This window comes from Sinocyclocheilus grahami, unplaced genomic scaffold, assembly GCF_001515645.1.
Source record: "Sinocyclocheilus grahami isolate Dianchi unplaced genomic scaffold, SAMN03320097.WGS_v1.1 scaffold24.1, whole genome shotgun sequence".
In the NCBI taxonomy this organism is placed as follows: domain Eukaryota; kingdom Metazoa; phylum Chordata; class Actinopteri; order Cypriniformes; family Cyprinidae; genus Sinocyclocheilus; species Sinocyclocheilus grahami.
In genome coordinates, this window is record NW_015505203.1 from 855,845 (window position 1) to 871,219 (window position 15,375).

Below are 15,375 nucleotides of genomic sequence, written 5' to 3' on the forward strand. Positions count from 1 at the left end.
TATACCATTTTGTATATATTTATCTGTTTATTTTGAGTCAGAAGTTTCTTCTACAGAGCTGTGTTGCTTTTATTTGAATTTTTTTCATCAGATCCGCAGACCACCTTATGTGCAGATTTAACCTTTGAAGCCAAACCACAACAAACTGGTCAGGGTGTTTGACTTGAGAGCAAATTTGAAGCACTCCAGCGCCCAGCCAGGGTTTCATGGAGCCAAGGGCAACTTACTCTTGCATTTCTACCAGCTGTTCTGTAAAGTGAGTGATTTAAAATATGATACAATATATTTCTGATACAATGTTCTGAGCTCACTTTTCATTTGGTGTAGGGTACTCTTACAGTACATGGGTCTTGACTAACTCTTAACAGTGTAGGGAGGAAATGTTAAATGTTATAACGTTGTAAATCTGGTGAGTATGACACCATTTTGAAGTCTCTCACACTCTCTCATTCATTGTAACAAGGTTTCAGAATATAGAAAGGGCCATATCATAGTATCCAGTGCAAGTTATAACGGAGTGCTAGATTTGGCACCCAGTGAAACCACATCCTCACTGTACCTCTGTGTATTGCTCCAGCCCAACCTGAATGGGACCATGGACACTAGTTCATGTATATGAAAGGAGTAAGTTTTGGAAGTCAGTAAGATTTTTTGTTAACACTTTATTTTAAGGTGTCCTTGTCACACACGCTACATGTTACTATTATAATAACAATTACTTATGCATAATTATATGCAAGTGGCCCTAAGACAAAACCTAATCCTAACCCTAACCACATAGTAAGTACATGCAGTTAATTAATATTACTCGGCACTTAAATGTATAATTACACTAACGATTACACCTTATTTATATATAAAATGAATACTTTTATGTAACAAGTGCACATTAAATTGATTAAAAGTGACAGTATTTTTTTTATTTGAATATTTACATTTCTATTTTAAAATCTTCTTTTGAACTTTCTGCTCATTATAGAATCTTGAATAAAACAAAATGTGTCACTCTTTCCACAAAAATAAGAAAAAAATATTAACCTTTGCCATCAAAGGAATAAAACAAAGTATTTGGAAACAGACATTATAAACTGTAATAATATTGCGATATTTAAAAATAATAATATTTTAAATATTTTTTCTGTATATTTGATCAAATAAATGCAGCCTCAGTAAACATGCATATACTGCATATATATATATATATATATATAAAAGACAATTAAAATAATCTTGTGGATATAAACTTCATCACTTTTTCAGTATTCCTTTTGTATAGTTAAAAGTAATCAGAAAACCAGGTCAGTGCACAATATTGGTGTACTAGTGCATGAGCACAAAATGTATTCATTCAGAAAGTCTATAAAGAATACCTTTTTTTTTGTCTGCATACACATTTAATGTGGAATCAAATCTATATCATTTAGATTTGTGGAAATTAGACTTTATCAAGGCAAGAGTTGATGTACAATTACCCAAAATCAGGCTCATTGACACTTGAAAAAGACAAAAAGGAGAACAAAAGATTTTGTTTCTATACAGGAGGGGGGAAAAGTCTTGTACAGCAATTTCCTTATGTACAAAATCAACTCAATCTTGCTCGGGTATTGATTTGTTTCCTAGCTTCTGTAAAGGAAGTGACATCATAGTCATGTCAAACATACAAGACAATGCTTGAACAGCAAAAGAGATGAAATCCGCACTTTTCACTTACCCGTGCGTGAACTTGTGAAGTCTGCAAAGCATTGACTGTAACTTTGTATCAACAGTCTTCTAGTTTTCCTTAATTGCTGCTGCCTTTCTCCCGCTTTCTCCGTTTCTTCACTTCGCCCTGTGTAGATAACAGGCACGTGAATGTCAGGCTCGGTTTGGGTGTGTTATTTCAGCCTCGGTGAACTTCCTGTGCTCCCTGACCGCAGTCCACATTCTGCGTGTGTGGGAGACCCTTGTCACCACTTTTGGTCTCTCCTTTGTTTTGGGGAAATATCAGATGTCACCAGCTGAGGGGTTTCTACTAATTAGGCCCCTGATGCAAACAAGAAAAAATATGGCAGTATTACTTAAATTGACAGTGATATCAATACTAAATACATCTTAGCCTGGTTTAAAATAGGCCTTTGAGTGAAAGTCAAGGCCTTTGTTTTTGCATTTTAATGGGTTTTACTATGTTTGAGGCAAAGGCATGACTTGTTCCCCGCATGGAAAAGGATCGCTGGGCTTAACATAACTTATTTTTAATGTTTCTTGAGTGAGAACATGGAAAAATTCAGACAGTCAACATCAAAAAGCCTTTCCTATAAAACCACATCTGCATTGACTGCTTTGACCTTGCCAAGAATGCCCCCAGCCGCTATCTCACCAAATCCATGTAGACAGCATTAATGGATTAATAACACCAGAATTATGGGAACATCATGGGTGCTTTAAGAAATAGATGATTTTGGACGTGGGTTCTCGATAATTAGCCATCTTTGGATTTGCATTTGTTGCATGTTTATTCGCTGCCTTTATGGCAGCTAACTGCATAATAGTCTCGCTAAGTGGCCTCTTAAAGTGCATTTTGCAAGCATATACATATGTATTATCTCATTTTACACTTAATTATCAACTGAATAAACAAGGTGGAATTTTGAACTGCGAAATGGAAAAAGCTATATAATTTTACAAGCAGAGCAATCACTAGATTTTTGATGTGTTGAGTCACCTTTGTTTCTCTTGCCTTTGTTTTGACAATGCCTGAGGTTTAGCATGTTTGCTCTCTCTGGATAGTGAAATGATGCACTTTCGAAACATTTTAATGAAATCGTTTTTTTTTGTTGTTGTTTTTTTTATCTGAATTTTTTTCTGGACATGAATTGATCATCCACCATAATCAAATTAGTTATTATCATAGCTAGATAAAATGTGCAAATACACTGAAACATACAGTCAGCACATTTAAAACATAAGCTTGATGTAAAAAAAGTTACATTCTTTTAGGTTCATATAATACTAAATTATGAAATTAATAAGCAGGGTTAATTGCAACTAAACCATGAAAACCTTTCTTTTTCATTAATTGAAATAAACGACAACTATTAAACTAATAAAATTTGCAAAAACATAAATTACAAAAAAAAAAAGTTCTGGACATTAATTGATCATCCAACATAATCTCATTAGCATAGGTACATAAAGTGTGTAAAGACACTGAAACATGTTCTGACAGCATCTTTGAGACATAAGCAAGTTCAATTATTTTAGGTTCATAGAAATTCATGAAATTAATAGGGAGGGTTATTATAGTTTATTAAAACGAAACGTTAATTGAAATAAACTAAAACTATATTTAAAAATAAATAAATAAAATAAAAGTGGCAAAAACAACTAAATTACTAAAACTTAATATGAAAAGGGAAAATATGAAAAAAATCTATATATTAATGAAAAATATAATAGTATCTCGATACTAAAAACTGTTCATTTATTGTTTTTATTGTATTTACTCTGTTCAATGTTCATTATCATTCACAAAATACTTGCTTACAAATATCTATATAATATTTTACTGTAACTTGAATTGTATCTATATACAATATAATAAACATCTGTATCATATTATAATGCACAAATATGTTTTATGTTTCTGTGCGTATGTACATACTTTTTACTTTGTAAATATATCTTAAATGCTGTCAGTATATCCATGTCGTACATTTCAGCATATCCAAAATGTGCTTTAAAAATACAAATACCTACAAATACTAATGAGACTGGACTGGATCTTCACAGAATTTGTTCATATTTTTTGACTTACTGGACTGGATCTTCGCATGTTTGTAAATTAATATTGGGAGCTGCCATTTCATTCTCTATTCTAAGTTATTCCTGTTACAACAGTGCCCTCTCACCCTTGTACACACATGGGAACCACAATGGAGGTGGGTTTTATGGAGCAGTGTGCATACTGTAATTGTTTGCATGCTTCATGCATTCTGCGAGCAGCAGGGTGGTACGCACATGATGCCCTACTGAGTATTTCTTACAGACACGTCTGGCTCACAGCCTATCCTTGAGTTTGGACCATGACAATAAAAGCTCCTGCTTCAGGTCTGCCTAGTTCTCATCCACAAAACCTCCAAAACCGGCTATTAGCTAGACATACCACAGTGCCTGACAGTAAGCGGCAGAGAGCATGATGAGAAAAAAAGGAAGGGAGGAGAGGAGAAAAATGCTGGGAAATGAAGTCACTGAAAAGCAATCGGAGGAATGCAAAGGATGCTTATTATTAAGACATTGAATTAAACCTTTTGTGGTTCCAAGTTAATGAAGGCGGAAGGGTCCGAGGGTGTTAAACGACAATGGGAAAGACAAGCTCAGATGAGTCCTTACAAGACCTTTAGTGATGGAAGACAAGTGTGTGGCTTGTGGCCACTCGGTTTTTACTGGCTGTATTTCAGATGTGAAGGCATCAGTCTCGCATTATGATGTCTGGGAACCAAACTCCACACACTCTCATTGCAGCAGGAGGAAGCATTATAGGTCAGCTAACAGGAAGTGAAAAATGCCCGTTTCTTTGAAGTTATAATGCGGGAGAGTAAACTCTAGCTTCAAGCATCTAGCCCTTTGCGTCGTCGTCTTCAGGCAGAACAATGTGTTTCTTTGTTGTGGGAAATTGCATTGCAATCCCCAGTGGTATTCGGTTTTACCACTTTTTTTTTTAATCCAAGCTTCAAATGTGCCCACAATTATTTTGTTTCCAGCAAAGCAGTGCGCTAAATAACAGTTAGCATCAGTAGCGTACAATGTTCCCATTTACAATTACAGCCGAAAGCGCTCTATTAAATTTACAGAGATTTTCATTTTAATTATAGGGAAACATCTGAGCAGCTGACCAAACCTTCATAAACACCACATTCTGGTGGTTTCGGATCAGCTGGGAGGGAGAAAGTGCCATTTAAGTATGTAGTTTTCATGTTGTATTTCTACAGACAGATCATAAAAATGACCTCCAGCGTCTACTTTTAATCTACTTCTTACCCTCTCCATGCAAATCCCATTATAAATGATGTTCAGTTCTGTTTACGGTTCTTCCGCCAGACATGGACAGAATGCCTTACTGAATTATTTTGACAATGCTACTGAATCTATAGCGTGAAGTGCGACCAGTGTAACTCACTTCACAAACAAAAGACTGTTACTAGCTGCATCTTTTAAGTTAATCAAAAACTTACATTCTAGTTGTTGAATGAACGACTCTAAGAAGTTCTTGTTAGTAAATGAAACACATGCAGCGTTGTTTCTTCTGCCTCCTATATGGCTAATCTGACCCAGGCCTGCTGTATGACCACGTCTCTGTCTTTATCAAATAAAGCTTGCACATGGATCCGCAAGTCTCACGTCTCGTCAGCCCCGTAACAATATTCTTGATTAATTCATATTCTGATTAATAATATGATAAATAATATTTAAATAATCTTCCACTGCAGCTTTGTTGAGTTTTCTACATAGTAAAGGCCAATTATTGAAAAGTCCTTTCAGAAAAAAAAAAGTTTTACATGGATTTACTATTAAAATTATATAATCATTTGGCTTTTTTGCATAAATTTAAAACATTTTTCAAATATTTATTCCTTAGAAGAGAACCACCGAGGAACCGAAATGATTGATTACTGGAATAAACCAGAGCCTGAAATATTCAAATCTTGACTATTCCTATTCTGAAAGATGAGCTGAACATGTGTCCACATATTGATACCAATGCTACATTGGCTTTCTGCATGACCTAAAGTTTGATCAGCATGACACTTCCAAATCCACCACACAATTTTCTCAGAAGCTTTCCTAAACCAAAGACAAAAGACTATGGCATCAGTGGTGTTTTACTAGCAATTTTTGCAATCATTTCTGGACAGGACATTTTAATCATTCCATTTTACTGATGCAAAACAACGAAAATGCTACAGTGTGGCGAAGGAACTGTTTTTTCAAGTAATAAAGTGGTTAACATCTTTATTACCATTCAGAGAAATACTGGAATCTGCTGGAAATGCTGTCCAGTCTGAAAATGTGGCTTGGAAAAGTTTGTGAGTCATGTTAATTTCACTTTTTATATTTCTAATCAATTTATTACAGTTTCTGTGACTCTTTCTTCTTGTATGCTGCCTGCAAAAAGAGATGACCTGTGAACTTTATGAATCATAGCATCGCAAAAAACTTTAATAGATCAAATGACTGGCAACTCACATTACTTTGTGATATAATATCCTGTTGCTGTTTGATGTTCTTTTTTTGTTTCACATTTGTTTCCAGTTCTGCAAAAATGCAGTTCCCTCCAAATTTCCTTAACCTTTCATTCACCCCTATAAAACCGAGGGGAATGGTATCAGTGAAAAAACAATATTTCTGGATTTTATATGGGTGATTATTATGTTTCATAAAATAAATTAATTTAGGATTTGTGTGTTACATCTGCCAACCAGTGAGCCCACTACTTCATTTCCCCTCATTTTAGAGGGGGAAAATCTTTTGGTATTATTCCCTGTTCAGAATCATTAGGGCCTGGTATGTGGAGCTTGTAAAGTTCACATTTTCTGACTTTCAAAGAAGACTTTCAAGGCATGGTGTTCAGGCTCAAAATGATCAAAAACAAGGTATTGATTCCATAATGGCAGCGAAATCTGTCACTCCTCCACAACAGTTAGTGTTTGACCTGTAAAGAATGCCTTTGAATCCAGAGCAAAGGAATTCGCCTTGAGCCAGTGCTTCCATAATGAAAAAGACTAACACCTTACGTGTCAGAGGTTATTAAATCATAACCAGGAGTGCTTTTTTTCTACCAGGCTTCAAACATCAAAAGTATGAGCTGTATGAGTGTTGAGCTCAAAAGGAGAGTGTCAGCTAATCGTAGCTCTACGCAGACCTCTGCTACCCTTTCCTCCATTCCATACCAAACATAATCAAACAATGTCTTTAGAATCAAATTAAATTCCATTAAAACCATAATGGGATTACACTTGTTTGCGGTCATGTTTAGAAGCGAGAAACGGCACCACCCTTCTGCTATTTAGTCCTCAACACACCGTCATTATCACGTCTGCACTTGCACAATACTGTCTAAATTAATTTGCTTGTATTTCTTGCTCCATGTTGCACCAGATGTTTATATCTATTTTTTATTCATTTATCGTGCAACATTTTCAGCATCTTGCTAACAACAATTCAAATTGCAGTTTATCAGCCAAGCACTTTAGATTGACATTGTGTTGTATCTTTGTTGAATATGCCTACCACGCACATAAAAAGCTAAACCAGAAGCAAAATGTTCATACTGCTGGTGCTCCCAACACCGCACCAGAGCTCCATTGTGTTTCTGTGTGTTTTTATTGCAAAACCATAATTCACTAACAAGGTTTTACAGTGAGTGTTTCCAAATTATAATTATTGAATAAAAGTCATTTTTATATGTGTGAGCTGTTCCCTATAGACTTAGGCCTTATAAAGCACACTGTAATTGCTCTTGTCAATTACACTCATAAAAAAGCTAAGTGACAATATTCTATGTGCCAACTGTACCTTACAGACATAGACGTATTTTGAATTTGTAGCAGAAGCTATTTCTTTAATGCTAGCCATATGAGCACACAATAAAAATAAAATCCCACATCTAAACTACATCTGTTTTTTTGTTGTCTGTCAAAGCCGGTAAAGCATGGCAATTATGGCATCATTATGGAAATATACTTGTTCAATAAAAGAACAAGGAATCTGAAATCCGGTTATACATTGTGAACTTTTAGGGAAGACATTTTTGAAAGAAAGGAATGCAATTTGCTTGCCAAATCATTTTAATATTTGGTTCATAGTGAAAATTAATAACTAACAGTTCAGTAATTCAGTCAGATTAACTAAAAAACCACTCAAACTGATTCATAAGCACCCAGTGTTTGGAAGGTTACTAGTGTAGTAGTAGTGTAACTATTTTAATTAATTTATTAAAGTAATGTAACTGATTACATTTTGATCACTTTTCTAAATTTCTAACGTTTTCAACTGTTCATCATTTTGAAACATTTAAACCATGCAGGCAGGGTTAACCTTACAGTAGTATTCAACACTGATCACTGTCACTGTCAAAATCCTTCATCACTTGAATTAAGATTATAATAATCTAATTTTAAAGCACAGCCACCACAAAATCACACTTACTTTGAGATTATTCTGAGGTTAAATACAGATTTAAAACCATAACAATAAATAGTTTAGTAGCTGTCATACTGTTTTTGAAATCAGATATTTGCATAGTTATTACAGGAAACACTGGCATCGAACAATGGCTTGGAAAAAACTGTTAATTGTAAAAAATAAAGCATATACATAAACCCAAATAGGAAATAAAACAGTTATTGAATAAGCATGTGTCCTATTCTGTGCATTAAACTCCTGAAACATTGGTGTCTCATATTTTAGAGCAGTCACTGCAATTTCTGAAAGAAATCAATTAAGTACTGTAGGGGTGTTTGAAAAAAAAAAAATCAGATGTAACCCCCTTTGTAATCGTTAACATTTTTATAAGAAGGCCTAACTGTAATTTAATTGCACATTTTTTCTCGGTAACTGTAACTGATTACAATTACATTTATTTTGTAATTAAATTATGTAATTTAGTTACATGTAGGCCTAACTAGTTACTTCCCAACACGGTAAGCACCCTATAACAACTGGCTTCACTGGTCACGCTATATGTCTCTTAAGAGTCATTTGCTCAGGAATCGGACTTCACTGATTACGCTATGCTCTTCTTCACTAAAAGAAAGGGCAGACACATTTGCTTCAGAATCAGACTCCTCTGATTGCATTGTATGTTTCACGCAGAGTATTAAAGCCAAGAACACTTTCAGAGTATTTTGGCACGGTGCTCCATCCACACTGGCAAAATAATGCAAGCTCAAAAACCGTTACTGGACCTGAATGTCATGAAAATCATTCGGTTCTAGAAGGTTTTTTCAAAAGTGGAACCGCGGTTTTAAATAAGAACGGGTTCTCGGTTTCCAATCCTACTCCCAACTCTCTCGGTACGGGCCCCGACTTTTTTACGCCCCTCGGGCCGGGCTTCGGGACAATTTTCACGTCATAGTTCAAACGCGGGCCGGGCCTCTGGCCTGTTTTAGGCTTCTCCTTATTTTTGATATTTTAGACATCCATCAATTAGTGATGAAATAAATTGCCTCGCTGGTGGAAACAACACGAGACAGTGCTGCCGCGACTGTCAAGAGCGGCTCGATGGGGTTTAGTGTCCCGCAGCAGCAGTATGTATGGTGCGTGCTGTCAAGCTCAGCTGAACAGTTCTGCATTCAAATGCAAGCAATAGGCTTAGCAACAGTAATTACCATAAATGTAACAGGGGGAAATAGTAAGGAGATATTTGAGTTATTTACTAATAAACTAGTGTTTTCTGAGTCGGTGTCGCAAGGATGAAGTTGCCGATCCTGACTTACCATCTCCTCAGATGCGCCTTTAGAGAGAAGTGCATCTTTACGGATTATGATTATAATGAAATAGTTTTTGGTTTTGATTTGTTTTATAAGTAGTAATTTAAAGCTTTCTATAGATATATTTATCATGTATGTGAGACATGTATTAGCTGAGTTTTGGTTCATTTTTGTGAAGCGCTCCTGTTCAAGACCATCATGTTTGTTTTCTTTATTTTATAAAAGCACAACGTTTTGTTGATATTGTGAGTGCACACAAATAAAAGTAGACCCTTTACAGCTACGAATGATGTATTACTTTATAATATACCTTTATGAGCAAAAATGATGGCGTATCCACTGAAAAAATTGCAAGTGATCGCGCTGGCGCCTCCATGCCCTGCAAAGCGCGCTTTAGCTTCCACTCTCCGCACAAACTATTGGATATAGCGCACATTTATCTAGGTTTAACGTTTAAACATTGTTATATGCTTGAACTGTTTTATATCTATAGATTTTATTTTAGGCAAGTCCTGATGCCTTGAAAAGGCTAAAATTTAGCCGCTAAATTGATCAAACATAGACTCACTGTCTGCCGCTGGCCGCTTGGTCGTTTAAAGAGACAGCAACTTATATTTAACGAACAAAAAATGCTCCAAACGTTTTTTAAATTAACTTAATAAAAAAACGAAACGAAATATAATCATTTTGCTATTAAATACAAAACTGAACTATTTTAATAGCTGTATAAACTGTTTTGGGAGAAGGGGAAAAAAAGACGCGCTCGGGCTCGGACTCGGGCCGGTAATTCTGATAAGCTGTCGGACACGGGTCAGGGCCTAAATCTGGGCACTTCTAATTTTTTTTAGAACAGGGCTCTATCTCCTTCACGTCATAGTTCAAACGCGGGCCGGGCCTCTGGCCTGTTTTAGGCTTCTCCTTATTTTTGATATTTTAGACATCCATCAATTAGTGATGAAATAAATTGCCTCGCTGGTGGAAACAACACGAGACAGTGCTGCCGCGACTGTCAAGAGCGGCTCGATGGTGTTTAGTGTCCCGCAGCAGCAGTATGTATGGTGCGTGCTGTCAAGCTCAGCTGAACAGTTCTGCATTCAAATGCAAGCAATAGGCTTAGCAACAGTAATTACCATAAATGTAACAGGGGGAAATAGTAAGGAGATATTTGAGTTATTTACTAATAAACTAGTGTTTTCTGAGTCGGTGTCGCAAGGATGAAGTTGCCGATCCTGACTTACCATCTCCTCAGATGCGCCTTTAGAGAGAAGTGCATCTTTACGGATTATGATTATAATGAAATAGTTTTTGGTTTTGATTTGTTTTATAAGTAGTAATTTAAAGCTTTCTATAGATATATTTATCATGTATGTTTTGGTTCATTTTTGTGAAGCGCTCCTGTTCAAGACCATCATGTTTGTTTTCTTTATTTTATAAAAGCACAACGTTTTGTTGATATTGTGAGTGCACACAAATAAAAGTAGACCCTTTACAGCTACGAATGATGTATTACTTTATAATATACCTTTATGAGCAAAAATGATGGCGTATCCACTGAAAAAATTGCAAGTGATCGCGCTGGCGCCTCCATGCCCTGCAAAGCGCGCTTTAGCTTCCACTCTCCGCACAAACTATTGGATATAGCGCACATTTATCTAGGTTTAACGTTTAAACATTGTTATATGCTTGAACTGTTTTATATCTATAGATTTTATTTTAGGCAAGTCCTGATGACTTGAGAAGGCTAAAATTTAGCCGCTAAATTGATCAAACATAGACTCACTGTCTGCCGCTGGCCGCTTGGTCGTTTAAAGAGACAGCAACTTATATTTAACGAACAAAAAATGCTCCAAACGTTTTTTAAATTAACTTAATAAAAAAACGAAACGAAATATAATCATTTTGCTATTAAATACAAAACTGAACTATTTTAATAGCTGTATAAACTGTTTTGGGAGAAGGGGAAAAAAAGACGCGCTCGGACTCGGGCCGGTAATTCTGATAAGCTGTCGGACACGGGTCAGGGCCTAAATCTGGGCACATCTAATTTTTTTTAGAACAGGGCTCTATCTCCCGGGGCTGATGTTATGCACTCAAACCGCACTGTTCAACACTGTAAGTACCCCTCAATCTAAAACAAAGCCCATCATCCTCCAGCAACGCTGACCCCACCAACTCGAACAGTGTGCTAGCGTTCACATTCTGTTTTCAGGAATCTGTGTGGTTACGATGACGCCATGGACTTTTGAAATGGAAAAATCCGCAAAAATCCTTCATGACAACAGCATCTCTTTTACCACATGTTAAAACATGACGGATGGAGAAGAGAGGGTGAGATGAACCTTTAATGCCAAGTGTAAAATGACAGGCAATGTTTCAGCAAGAAATGAACCCAGAAAGGGAGAAAATCAGCTCCCAGTCCTGGTCCCAGTGGGGTTGGAAAACAGCAAAATCTCTTTGCTGTCTCGCTCCTTTTTTCTCATTTGAGTCGGCCTTTCTAAAGCTGTGATTCTGGCATCAGTTGGTTGCAAAGCGGGCCTAATAGCCACTCGCCTCCTCTGATTTTCCGTAAGTCGTTCCCAAAAGGCCACAAAACATTTCATTGCATGCTGGGTTAAGACGTTAGAAGTCGAGGTAATGTGCAGAATATGGTCCTTTACAGTCTGGCAGAGACCCAATAATCAACCCGGAGAACCAATCAGTGTGGGCGCCAGGGTCAAGGTTCACAGTTGTGTTCATAGTCCCAGCAACTGCCCTCTCACAGGGTGGTACTCCTGGATTTCTGGAACCATTCACAAATAGCAATTTCTTAATAAGGCAGGCATTTATTAGAGTTCAGTGCTAAGCCAAATCTTAGTTAATCTGTTACAGCTCTGTAAATGCTATAGTTTGGACTTGGGTGTGGACTTTTTACAGTCGAGTCATAATATTCACATTATATGCTAGACATATAAAGATTAGCATGGTCATTACAAAGAATGAAAAAAGAAATATTTTTTGTTTTTACTGTATGTTTGATTTGGACCATGATTCAAAAAAATGCAGCATGCTCACATTTTCAGTTGTTTTGTGGTTTAGGCTATAAATTATACAAATAATGAGAGGTCTATTTGGCATTAATATTTATAGTCAACCAAAATGGAAAATTCTGTCAATAGTCTTACCTTCATGTCGTTCCAAACATGTATGACTTTCTTTCTTCTGTAAATCCCAAAGGTGTTTTTTTTATTTAAAGAATATCATGATCACTCTTTTTAATATAATGGAAGTGAATGAGAACTGGAGCTGTCAACTAAATAAAAAAGAATCATAAAAGTAGTATTCATGCAATTTGTGTACAAATTGTTCTTTTAAGTCAGATCTTTTCAGTTAATCATTTGTTCACAGAAATATTACAAATGAGTTGTTCACGAATCAGAGTGATGCTTTGAAATACTGACCCATTCTCAGTAGTTAACAGCATGCTGGAAGGGCTGATTATCAGTGAATAATGACTTTTGGTCTGTTCATCATACAAAATTGTCAAATGACGGAAAGTATCTTGTATGTATATCTCAGAAGACTAGAAATATAGTGCATGGATCATGTGGACCACTTTGATAATACTTTTATTGTGTATTTGAGTCTTTTCTTGAAACTTGAAAGCGCTGGGCTACATTTGTATAATTGCATGGAAATAAGCTATCAGTACATCATTTAAATTTTTTTTCTCTTTACCACAGAACCACAGAAAAAAGGAAAGTCACACAGGTTTGGAACAAGATGACTTTTTATGTCTGGGTGAATTGTTTTCCATGTCCATGATCCCAATGATCATCAATGATCACGTAATGAAAAAGTATCCGATTGTTGCAGAGAAATATAGAATATATAAGAATATACCACCAAATGTACCGCCACAAAAAGTGAGTGACATGACAGACATCCCTGTTAGTCTTTGGAAATGTCACAGTTCAGGGCAATAGAGCATTTGGCTAAGGAAATCATTATTTCAGACCATATTTCTCTTCACTTTAGTCTTACAGTATGTCTGGAACATGCCCTCGTCTCTTCAGCTATTTCACTATGGACCATTAGCACGATGAATGGAAAGCCAGCATAAACAAAACCAATCTTCAAAACCAATCCTCATTCAATCAGGCCTGTTGAAATGCTCTCATGTTTGGCCAGGACACACTGAGTGGAAGAAGCAGAGCTCCAGGGACTTCGCAGTAGCTGTTTATGCTAGTTGAATCAATTCTGAATGAATAATAACTCAGAGCCGTGCATTTTTGAGGCTTTAGAAGATATGCAGTAATTGTTTCTTATGATGTGCGCAAATTAGAAAGAGAAAACCAAGTAAGGTGTGAAAAATGGCATGGTTTTTATGCCTATGTGCATTAAATCAAACCAACTCTTCAGTCTAGAGACCTAACCTCAATTTCATCCCTGCTGTCATTCTCTTCCTGTCTAAGAATAGTTATATTTGCAGGACCTCCCAGTCTTTCTCTCAGTGCTTTAGCTCCTTAGAAATTATGAAATATTTGCATGGCTGTAAATTTGTAGGAATAAACCACAAGCTTGTCTGAACTCCAAGTTTATAATAAAATAAAGTATTCATATTTCAGGCCATAGAGAGGTTTTCACATAAATATATTCAGCGTCACATAACTATTTCTGTTCTAACCTCAAATCAAATATGTGTGGCAATAGAAAACATCTCCTTGCTTGATCTTTGAGATGCAGAGTATCTGCTTTCACATAGTAGGTAAAAAACAAAAAGTAAAATATTGGGAAAATTTGCCAAAAAAAGTCGAAATGCATGATTAAATTCATACAATGGCTATTAAAAATAATCATTTATTTGATAGAAACCAGTGTAACTAGAAAAATACTTGAATTCATGTTCTCAGTAGCTGGAAATTCAAAGCACCCTGGTCGGAGGCCCTGCTATTAGCTTACGACCAAAACAAACAGCGGAGGGGAAAAAAATCACCTTTGTAAAAAATGTAAAATGAAGACTGCCAAGTCGAACGTTTTTGCTGTTATCACAATAAATCACATGTGAAACTTGGAAAAGAGAGCGCACATAAGTGCTGACTTTGTTTTCTATTCCACTTAGAAAGGTCGTGTCTCAGGAGGAAAATTAATGCTGAGATATTACTCAGGGTGTGTGTGTGTCTGAGTGTGTGTTAGTAGTGTGCGTATAAATGAGGGAGACGAGTTTATGTGCTAAATCCCAAAAATTGATTAGTCCTCTGCTACCAGTGTGTGTATGTGGTTATGCATACCGCACACTTACATGCATAGAGTACACAGGTGTGCATATGTGTATGTGGAGAGGGGAAGGCACTCGGGCCAAAAGCAGGTGATCGATTGGCCGTACAGTGACTGATGATACCCTGAGGAGGTCTGGGTAATGAAGTGTTGTTTTCCTAACTGTGTCCTGGGCCTCCGATTGCATGTATTTTCAAGGTCAAAACAAGCGCAGAACATTCATTATATTCACCGTTTTTAACTTTACTTTACAATAACCAATAGGGAGCCTTATTTTGTTTTAACACAGAGTGTCTGAGATTATATGATCAACTGCGATATGGTATTTCAAGAAAGCTGTGCTGATGCAAGACCAGTTTAAATCAAAGAAACAACAGCACTGCAATAGAGTACAGAATCCTTCAGCTCCCACACAATATATGAAGAAGCTATGAATAGATAACTTGAGAAGAAAAGTGATTTTTTTTTTAAACGAAAAATGAAAATACTGTATATAGGTCTAGAATATATATGCATTATATTTTTAACTATATCAGCAGGTAAATGTGTCAATAAACTATGTATCGTTTCAATAAAAACAAACCATTGTTAATTTGCACATGGTTTAATGTACTCGGTTACTAACGTAACCTCGGTTCCCTGAGATATGGAACGA

General features: G+C 36.2%; 1 long non-coding RNA gene across 1 annotated transcript; it reads right to left on the reverse strand.

The window, feature by feature from the left end:
* Positions 1–1,389: 1,389 nt before the first annotated feature.
* LOC107562031 (uncharacterized) lies at positions 1,390–5,286 on the reverse strand. Its single transcript, XR_001605945.1, has 3 exons — positions 5,211–5,286; positions 1,712–2,023; positions 1,390–1,623 (listed from the first exon to the last, which is right to left on the reverse strand). It is a non-coding gene; the product is annotated as an uncharacterized lncRNA (long non-coding RNA).
* Between the last annotated feature and the right edge of the window lie 10,089 nt (positions 5,287–15,375).